The 9,011-nt window shown below is 41.1% G+C and overlaps 1 long non-coding RNA gene across 1 annotated transcript; it reads right to left on the bottom strand.

Annotated features, from left to right (window-relative positions):
• Window positions 1-1,736: 1,736 nt before the first annotated feature.
• Window positions 1,737-8,781, bottom strand: LOC310706090. Its single transcript, XR_014525659.1, has 2 exons — window positions 4,373-8,781; window positions 1,737-4,328 (listed from the first exon to the last, which is right to left on the bottom strand). It is a non-coding gene; the product is annotated as an uncharacterized lncRNA (long non-coding RNA).
• Between the last annotated feature and the right edge of the window lie 230 nt (window positions 8,782-9,011).

Genomic DNA, 9,011 nt, shown 5'->3' with positions numbered 1-9,011 from the left:
CCTGCAGAGGGGATGGGTCGCAGAGAAGTCCAGTTGCACCAGGAAGTGATCTGACCATGGCACTTCTTTCGTTTCGCTTTTACTTAGTGTCAGATCACCAACATCCATAGAGGTAAACACCAGGTCCAAGGCATGTCCACGGCTATGGGTTGGGCCAGACTTATTCAGGGACAGCCCCATGGAGGCCATGCTTTCCACGAAGTCCCGAGCGGCCCCTTGTAAGGTCGTGTCGGCATGGATGTTAAAATCCCCTAGGACGACCAAGCTAGGTGTCTCCAGGAGAACATCCGCCACGACCTGAAGCAGCTCGGGCAGGGAATCCTTGGCGCAGCGGGGAGGTCGGTACACCAAAAGGAATCCTGTACTGCCCCTATTGCCCAACTTCCAGAACATGCACTCAGAAAACTGGGTCTTCCCAATAGGACGCCTGGTGCAAACTAATGACTTCCTAAAAATCACTGCAACCCCCCCTCCCCGCCCACATGACCTGGGTTGCTGTGCGTAAGAGAAACCTGGTGGACAAGCAGCGGCAAGAACAGGCCCATCTGCTTCATCCAACCAAGTCTCTGTTACACAAGCCAGGTCAAATCCTCCATCCATGATCAAGTCATGGATGGCAGTGGTCTTCTGAATCATTGACCTGGCATTGCACAGCAGCACCTTCAGGCCATGTGGGTATCCCTTGCCAGGTACCAAGAAACCGCTTGGCTCCTTTCTAGACATTTAATATTCATATCTAGATATATGCTCTAAGATACACATCATGTACATAGATGGTATCTTGGCTTCCTGTACCCTTTGACCATCTGTCCAGAAGTATCACACCCACTTATTGGTTAGTCAAAACATTAGTCAAAATGCCAGGCAAAGGAGAGGTGGTGTGTGTCTGTCAGTCTCTGTGAGCAACATGGCTTATTTGGGAGGGGGGATTCTGTCTCACCTTTAATAGTATTTTCCAATTATAAATTTAATTTCACTTGCTGAGGAAAACTCATGACCTTTGTCTGACTAACACATGAAGATGGCTTAACATTCAAAAGCAAGTAGAAAAATTGGTCCATTGCAGGCACTCTGTTTATAAACTATCTCATTCATGGCACACAGCAATATGCAAGGATAAGATGAATCACAAAGGACTGACTAGCTGACCCACAAGACAACAGCTGAATTGACATAAGAGAAGGATTATTAACAGAATCACCCCCTCTAATAGTGAACTCAGATGTTGAGTGCGGACAGCTATGTAGCCAAAAGAAGAGTCAATGACAAACCAAAATTAAGTTATCAGCAAGCTCAAGGAACCCCAAGGATTGCAGGAATACAAAATAACAGCAACAATGGATAAGCTTGAGGAGCACACAAACACCCTCTGGTATTTCAACGACCCCAGAAAGCTGAGTGTCATTTGGGGAAGCATAATTTTTCCACACAGGTTGGAAAATTAGGGAGAGGGACAAAATACTGGAGGAGAGCCTGGCTAGAACTCTGAAAAAGAGTGTGTCCCTGTTAAAAGGGGCAGATACACAGCAGCTTTTCGTTCCAAGCCCCATTTGCAATATATAATGCTTTTTCCAGATGTGGCAGAGGACTGAGTCATTCAGAGCTCCCTGGTTTCATAAGCTACAAGGAATCAACTTAATTATCACATCAGATTAATCACTGCAATGCACTTTTCAGCAGACAAAATACATTACAATGCCCTGAATCGTTAACAAAAAGACAAGAAACCACTGTGCTTCAGTATTCCAAATATTTATTTTGGCACGACAATGAGACCTTTTTAACCCAGCTATATCCTTTGCTGGGCCTCAAGGAAACACTAACAGCAAGTAGCAAGAAGAAATCAGTCCAAGAGGTCCAGAAAGGCAGGGAAAATGAAAAGGGATGTTTGGGAAACACTGTGAAGCAGTAGACATATTAATTATTCTAACAACACAATAAGATCCTTTTCCTAGCTCCTCCCTAAGCAGTACTGCAATAAAACTTACTAAATTAGACTTCAGGGCTCACAGTTATATTCAGAAAGAGAGCCAGAAGTGAAGTCAATTGGCAAAAGGAGAGTGCAGAGGCAGAATAAATTGGATAACTATTCTACAATAAACAAACATAATACAAGCATTAAAACTTTTAAAGTCACGTCTAGTGAATAGTTCCATTCTGTAATGAAAGGGCAAACTACAATACTGAATTACAAAAAGAAATGCTATGGTTACATACGCTTCAGGTTACAGACTCCGCTAACCCAGAAATAATGCTTCAGGTTAAGAACTTTGCTTCAGGATGAGAACAGAAATTGTGCTCCTGTAGTGCAGTGGCAGCAGGAGGCCCCATTAGCTAAAGTGGTGCTTCAGGTTAAGAACAGTTTCAGGTTAAGAACAGACCTCCAGAACGAATTAAGTACTTAACCCAAGATACCACTGTATATGCATTTAACACTGAAGAATAAGAACCTGGTCAGTGTCCTTGACTCCATGACTGAGTTTAGGTTTCCAGCACCCTGCAGAATTCTTGAGGTCAAAGACTGTAAGCAGACCAACATTCAGATTTCTCCTGAATTGAAAGGGGATTAATAATACTACAGATTAACATTTGATCACCTACTTGTAATAAACCCTGTCCCACATTGCCACCTGTGAAAAGTATGCTTAATGCTATGCCTACATACAGCCAGCAATGGGTCCACCCACTGCCTGCCAATACCAAGTTGCATCTGCTCAGCAGCAGTGATTCAGCTAAGGCTGGACCTTGAGGCTGAGTTCATAAACATGACTGGCTAACCCCACCCACCCCTGCCACATGACCATTAAGTCTAGGGTCTAAAATTACTTAGATGCCCCACTGGTCAACACTATTTTATTATTAGCCCAACAGAATTCTGACATGAGCCTTAAGAGCTGTGCTGGATCAGGTCAAAGGCTCATCCAGTCCAGTACTCTGTTCCCAGTGGCCAACCAGTTGCTTCTAGGAAGCCCACAAGTCAAATGTGAGCACAACAGTACTCTTCCACTCATCCTCCCTGCCGCGCCCAGAAGTTGGTATTCAAGGGCATATGACCCTCTGATGCTGGAGGTAGTATAAGCCCACTGGTAGCGATTGATCACCACATTCTGTGTTAATCTGTCTAATCCCATTTTAAAACTGCTTTTAACGGTAGCCACCACCACATCTTGCTGTAGCAAATTCCAAGTTTTAACAATATGCTATATGAAGATGTTTGCCTTGAACCTCCCACCATTCAGCTTCATTGAGTGACCTCAAGTAGTAGTATTATGTGAGAGGCCTATCCATTTTCTACATGCCATACATATAATTCTATATCAGGCTTCCTCAACCTCGGCCCTCCAGATGTTTTGAGACTACAATTCCCATCATCCCTGACCACTGGTCCTGCTAGCTAGGGATCATGGGAGTTGTAAGCCAAAAACATCTGGAGGGCTGAGGCTGAGGAAGCCTGTTCTATATCATATCCCTTCCTCCTTGTTTGCCTTTTCTTCTTCCAAAGCTAAAAAGCTGCAAATGCTACATGCCAGTCAACCTTTCCTCATAGACCCCTAGTAATTTCCCCACACCTTCCTGCTTCTCCAGCTATCAACTGGACAAAAAGCTACAACCCTTCAGGCCCAGATTGTAAATGAAATGACTGGTCATAACCAGTTGGGCCGGTCTGCATGCACAGCTCTGGAAGATCCACCCTTACCCAGGAGAGATAAAAATCAAGCCCTTCTAAGAAGAAGAAAAACGTCTGAGGATGTCAAATATTTTCTTTAAACTAAATGTTCTAGTCACTTCACTTCAAAAATAATATTGTATAGCTAGAAAGGGTTGGGAAAAGGCTAATCAAGGGGATGGAGCCACTTCCCTATAAGGAAAAGTTACAATATTTGGGGCTTTTTGTTTAGAAAAAAAAGGCAGGAAAGAGGAAACACAATGGAGGCACATGCAATTACAATTTTTGTAAACCACTTTGAGGTTTTTGTACAATCAGTGCATATATTTTATGAAATTAATAATAATAAAAAATATTCATGGTGTGCAAAAAGTGGATAAATAAAAAGTTTTCTTTCTCTCTTTTAACTCTAGAGCTCAATGGACATCCGATGAAACTGAATGGTGAAAGATTCAAGGCAGCTAAGAGATTCCCATTTGCTTGGAAATGAGTATCTCCTCTTCACATTTTATGGTGTGTAGCATTACAGACACCAATGTGTACAAATGAAATATGCCTATATTGCTACATAAGTAAATCGTTCGTCTTCTAAGTTGTTTTATTCTGCTATAGTATATGGACTAACACAATACATGCTATTCCGATTCTGAATCATGTGTCACTGGGACAAAGGCTGAGAAACTGTTATTTGCTATATTTCTACACTAGAAAAGCCCAGAATATTAATTTTAATTCTGCCAACACCTGGAACTTCAAACTCACCATGTTTTAGTTTATGAACTTGTTAAAGCTGCTTAATGGCAGAGTCACGTACAAGCATTTTTCACGTGTTCCAAACCAGACTCGGCACTGACCCCAGGATCCCTTGCTGTTGTGTTGTACAAAGGGTTGGGGCTAGTTGTTGTTGTTGTTGTTGTTCTTCTTCTTCTCCTCCTCCTCCTCCTCTTCCTCTTCCTCTTCCTCTCTTTCTTTTAAACAAGTGTTAATTTATAAGCAAGACTAAACATTTAAGCCAATCCAGCTTTTGGAATTTCCCAATGGAAAATTGCAGTCTTTGAGGTCAGTGTAATCTTAGCACTAGGACTATCAGTCACTTGAAACTTTTCCATTATAGAGGAACAGTAACTTCTGCAAGCTTGCCAGCTGAACCAATTTTATCTGGAGTGTTTTGATGGAAGGACCCAGCTGGTGAAACCATGAGAATCTTGGCTTTCCCCCAAGCAGATGCAGACTTTAAGACTTGTGCACACATAAAAACAAGACACATTGTAAAATCCCAGAATGAGCTGAACAATTTTTAATATTAAGTACAAATTTAATTGTTCAGTTGGAGGGTTTTGGGCTAAACAGCAACTCAAATTAGAACATTAGATTTTTTTATACTCTATGTGCAATTTTAAAAATACATAAGACAGCATTAGCCCTGCATTTATTGAACAGCAGCCCTCCATGTTCCATAGAAATAAGCTGCATTTATAAATGAAAAATGTTTCAAAAGCAGCTTGTGATTTGGCATGGGGCTCTGCTGTTCTAAGGGGAGAAAGGTTTTCCGAAATCTCACTAGCATACCCCAGCTCTTTCAATGAACCTAAAGTAGCTCTTTTGATTTGAGCCATTCTGTTATGATTAGGGCTCTCATCCTGTGAGCTCATAACATTTACAGAAATGAGGCCAAGGTAGGGTTGCTGTACTTTATGAATAGCCTCCTTATGTGAACACTTGCTTTACTCCTACTCCACCTATTCTGCAAATATTTTGAGGGGGTAAAAGAAACGACAAGAGTCACCAACGGGAGAACAAAGACATAACATGCATGGATATGGGGCAATAGCAGAAAATAATGGCTGCTATTTATTTTTTCAACCTATGATGTGATAGTAGAAAGGGGGAAAGAAACATTAAGAAGAAGATATAGCCCCTTCTGCTGTCCGTATGAATCATTCCTAAGGACAGGATTTTGGAAACAGTTGGAAATCTGCCAGGATGCTTCCAGATAGAGAGTTCATAGTGCTACCATTGTTCTTCTGCTGTAAGCTAAAAGCAGAATGGCAAGCAGCCATTATCCATGCTTCTGGACTCATCTTGCACTGCTTGATGTGTGCATCCTACTATATTACATAGCTATGGTGGGCATGGCATAGCTGTGTGAGCAGTATTGTCCTCTTCCCCACCCCTCAACCATATTTCTGACATTTTGAAGCATGTGCTTCTCAGAACCATTTTAGCACCATTTTTGTGTGCATGCACCTGGATTTGTGTCTATAGAGTGCCTACACTACAGGTCAAGATGATTGCAGCTCATCTTACTTCCAAGTAAGCATGGTTACACAACCGGGCTCTAATTCCTGTAGATTTCACCTGAGGGTGCCAGATTTCTAATGTAGCCAATTCCACAACTGGATCTAGAACAACACAATTTCCTCTGCTTGTTAGCTGTACTATCTACAACAACACATTTCTGGGTTGCATTCAACCAAATCTTACTCAGAGTAGACCTACTGAAATGAATAAACATAAGTTACTCATGTCAGTTAAGTTTGATAGGTTTATCTGACTAGGACTAGTGTTAAGTACCCCCCCCCTTTTTTTTACATAGTGTCTACAGCACAGGGCTGACAGGTGCCTGCCTTCCAGGATTATAGGTGGAACCTACACAGATTTTCTAAGAAAGCAAGTACATGGCTAGAGGATTGGAACTTTACAGGATTACAGACAAAATTTACATGTCTGTACTTGGAAGCAAGCACTGCTGTTTACAGTGTGATCAACTAATTAAATACGGTAGCTTAAATTGAAATGTGTGGGTTGAGGAAATCTCATTCCAGGAAACAATTAATTGGTTGATCAAGAGAAAGGATTTGTGGTGCATGACATGAAATGGCTCCAAAACCAGAAAAGCATAGCAAGCAGTAGAGAAAGAAGGAACATACCTAACGTGTAATTACCTTATCCAAGGACAACCCCTTCCATTGTCCTACCATTATCTGTAAAGAGCTGGCAATATTTACCTCCTTAACAGATTTTGAATGGTAAGAAAAAATATAGAGGAAGCATAGACTCATAGAACTGTAGAGTTGGAAGGGACCATGAAGATCATCTCTAATCCAACCCCCTGCAATGCAGGAATTATTTTGCCCAATGTGGGGCTTGAACCCCAAACCCTGAAATCAAGAGTCTCAGTTATAATAAAAACATAGGTTGATAACAGTTACAATGGAAATGGAATGGAAACAATGGAAACAGTTACAATGGGAATCTAATAAAATTGCATTAAGGAGGCATAGCAATTGTACATTAGAAGCCTCATCTGGAAGCATTCCAGGCTTGCAAGTATGAAGCACGTCCTCCAAAAGTATTTTTGATGGTTCCCATAATCTGTTTTCAGTGCTTAGTCAAAAACATATGAAAAACTACAATAAGAAGTTCTTACAGCATCCGAGAAATTTACTCTTTAAAGAATGTGGAAAAACTTTATCTAGCAGCTCACAAACCTAGGATGAGATTTCTGTCTTATGTATGATAACTCAAAAGTTAAGTTCTATGTTTACTCAAAAATAAATATGCATAGGCAAACTAAGAAGTCTAAGATTGCAGTTATACATATTTATTCCTAAAACCCAAAGAATTCAGTAGAACTTACTGCTGAATAATCATACTTAGGACTGTACTGGTAGTCAATTATTTAGTGTTTAAATACCTAGTTAATTGATTAGTAGTTAATCACCTAAGCTTTGTCACAGATCAGAGTGGCTTCCTCCAGTGGGGATTTTCCAAGTGTTCTGAAGATGGGTCAGCCTGTGTTCAAAGTGCTTCATGTACAGTACTTTTATTTCAGTAATCCTTCCAGCAGTTCTATATGGTCGCTATTAATAGCCTCATATTGCAGACTGGGGGAAGGGGCAAAGTTGAGAAAATAATGATTTGATTGTTTACAACACTGCACCAGCTGTTTCCCATTCCAATTAAATGTAACTTTTGCTTTCTTAATAATGTGGTATCCTTTGACTCTGCAACTGCAAGTTGTTGTTTAAGAACAACTGTCTACCTTCTCCAATTTCAACGTTTAGAAGCAAGGCAATGAATCAATCAATCAAGACTTCAATCTTAAGCAAATTTACGAGGGAGAATGTCCTAGTTAACTGTGACATACTTCTGAGAAAACATACATGATTTTCTGCCTTGTTAACTTTATAGATGCACTTACCTGGGAGAAAGAACCAATGAAGTTTGTAGGCATGCATTGGACTGGTATGTATAAATGCTGTGCAGACAACCATTTGCATGTATACTCAGATATAAATCCTGATGTGTTCAGTGTGGACTTACTTTCAAGTAGACGTGCAGAGGGTTCTGATGATGCAGATTCTAGTCCAGGAAAGCTTATGCCACAATAAATTTATTATTGTTAACAGCCTCCTTCACTCTTCTGCCCCAATAGATCAGCACCGTGACTCCTCTGGAATTCCTAAGCAGCAATCTAAACACACCAGGAAGAGCCATGTTCAGGCTCTGTACATGTTGCACACATATGAAAGGTTCCAGATTCAACACTGCCCATCTTCAAGGAGGGCTGAAGAGCTGCTGCCAGTCAGTGTAGAGTCTATACCAAGACAGGAGACTCCAACTAAACACCAGGAAGATATTTCTGATGGTAAAGAGCTGTTTGACAGTGGAACAGTCTCTCTCAGGAGGTGGTGCTGTCCTTCCTTGGAGGTTTTTAAGGAGAGATTGGATGACCATCTGCCATGTATGATCTAGTAGAGATTCCTGCATTGAAGGGGGTTTGACTAATTACCCCCTTGTGGTCCCTTCCAACCCTTCGCAGAAACCCTCCAAGGGCCCATTTTCCAGGAACAGTCCCAGATTTACAGCACCCATCTCAGTTTCTGATTTGATACCGGAATGTCCCGCTTTTCCTTAGGATTTCCCTATTTTCATCAGAGAAATGTTGGAGGGTATGAAGTTATGTGACCCCCGAGCCAAGGAGATCAGTAACTATACAACCTTTAGAAGACATCTGAAGGGAGCTCTGTATAGGGAAGTTTTTTACGTTTTTATATATGCTGGAAGCTGCCCAGACTAGCTGGGACAACCCAGTCAGATGGGGGGGGGAATAAATATTGTTATTATTATGGAATAGGGATGCTATTTTCATCAGAGAAATGTTGGGAAAGTATGCTATAATTCTCTAAGGTGCCTTCCTTTGAGCAATGCTCCCTGCCACTTCCCCATTTTAAGAGTACAATCCCCAATGGTGTTTAGGGAAACCCAGCAAGATGTATAAATAGTAAAATAAAATAATAATAATAATAATAATAATAATCACTCAGAAGTGTGCCCAGCT

The sequence above is a fragment of the Podarcis liolepis genome (genome assembly GCF_965112155.1).
Source record: "Podarcis liolepis genome assembly, chromosome: 4".
Lineage (NCBI taxonomy): Eukaryota > Metazoa > Chordata > Lepidosauria > Squamata > Lacertidae > Podarcis > Podarcis liolepis.
This window is presented reverse-complemented; position numbering and strand designations above follow the sequence as displayed.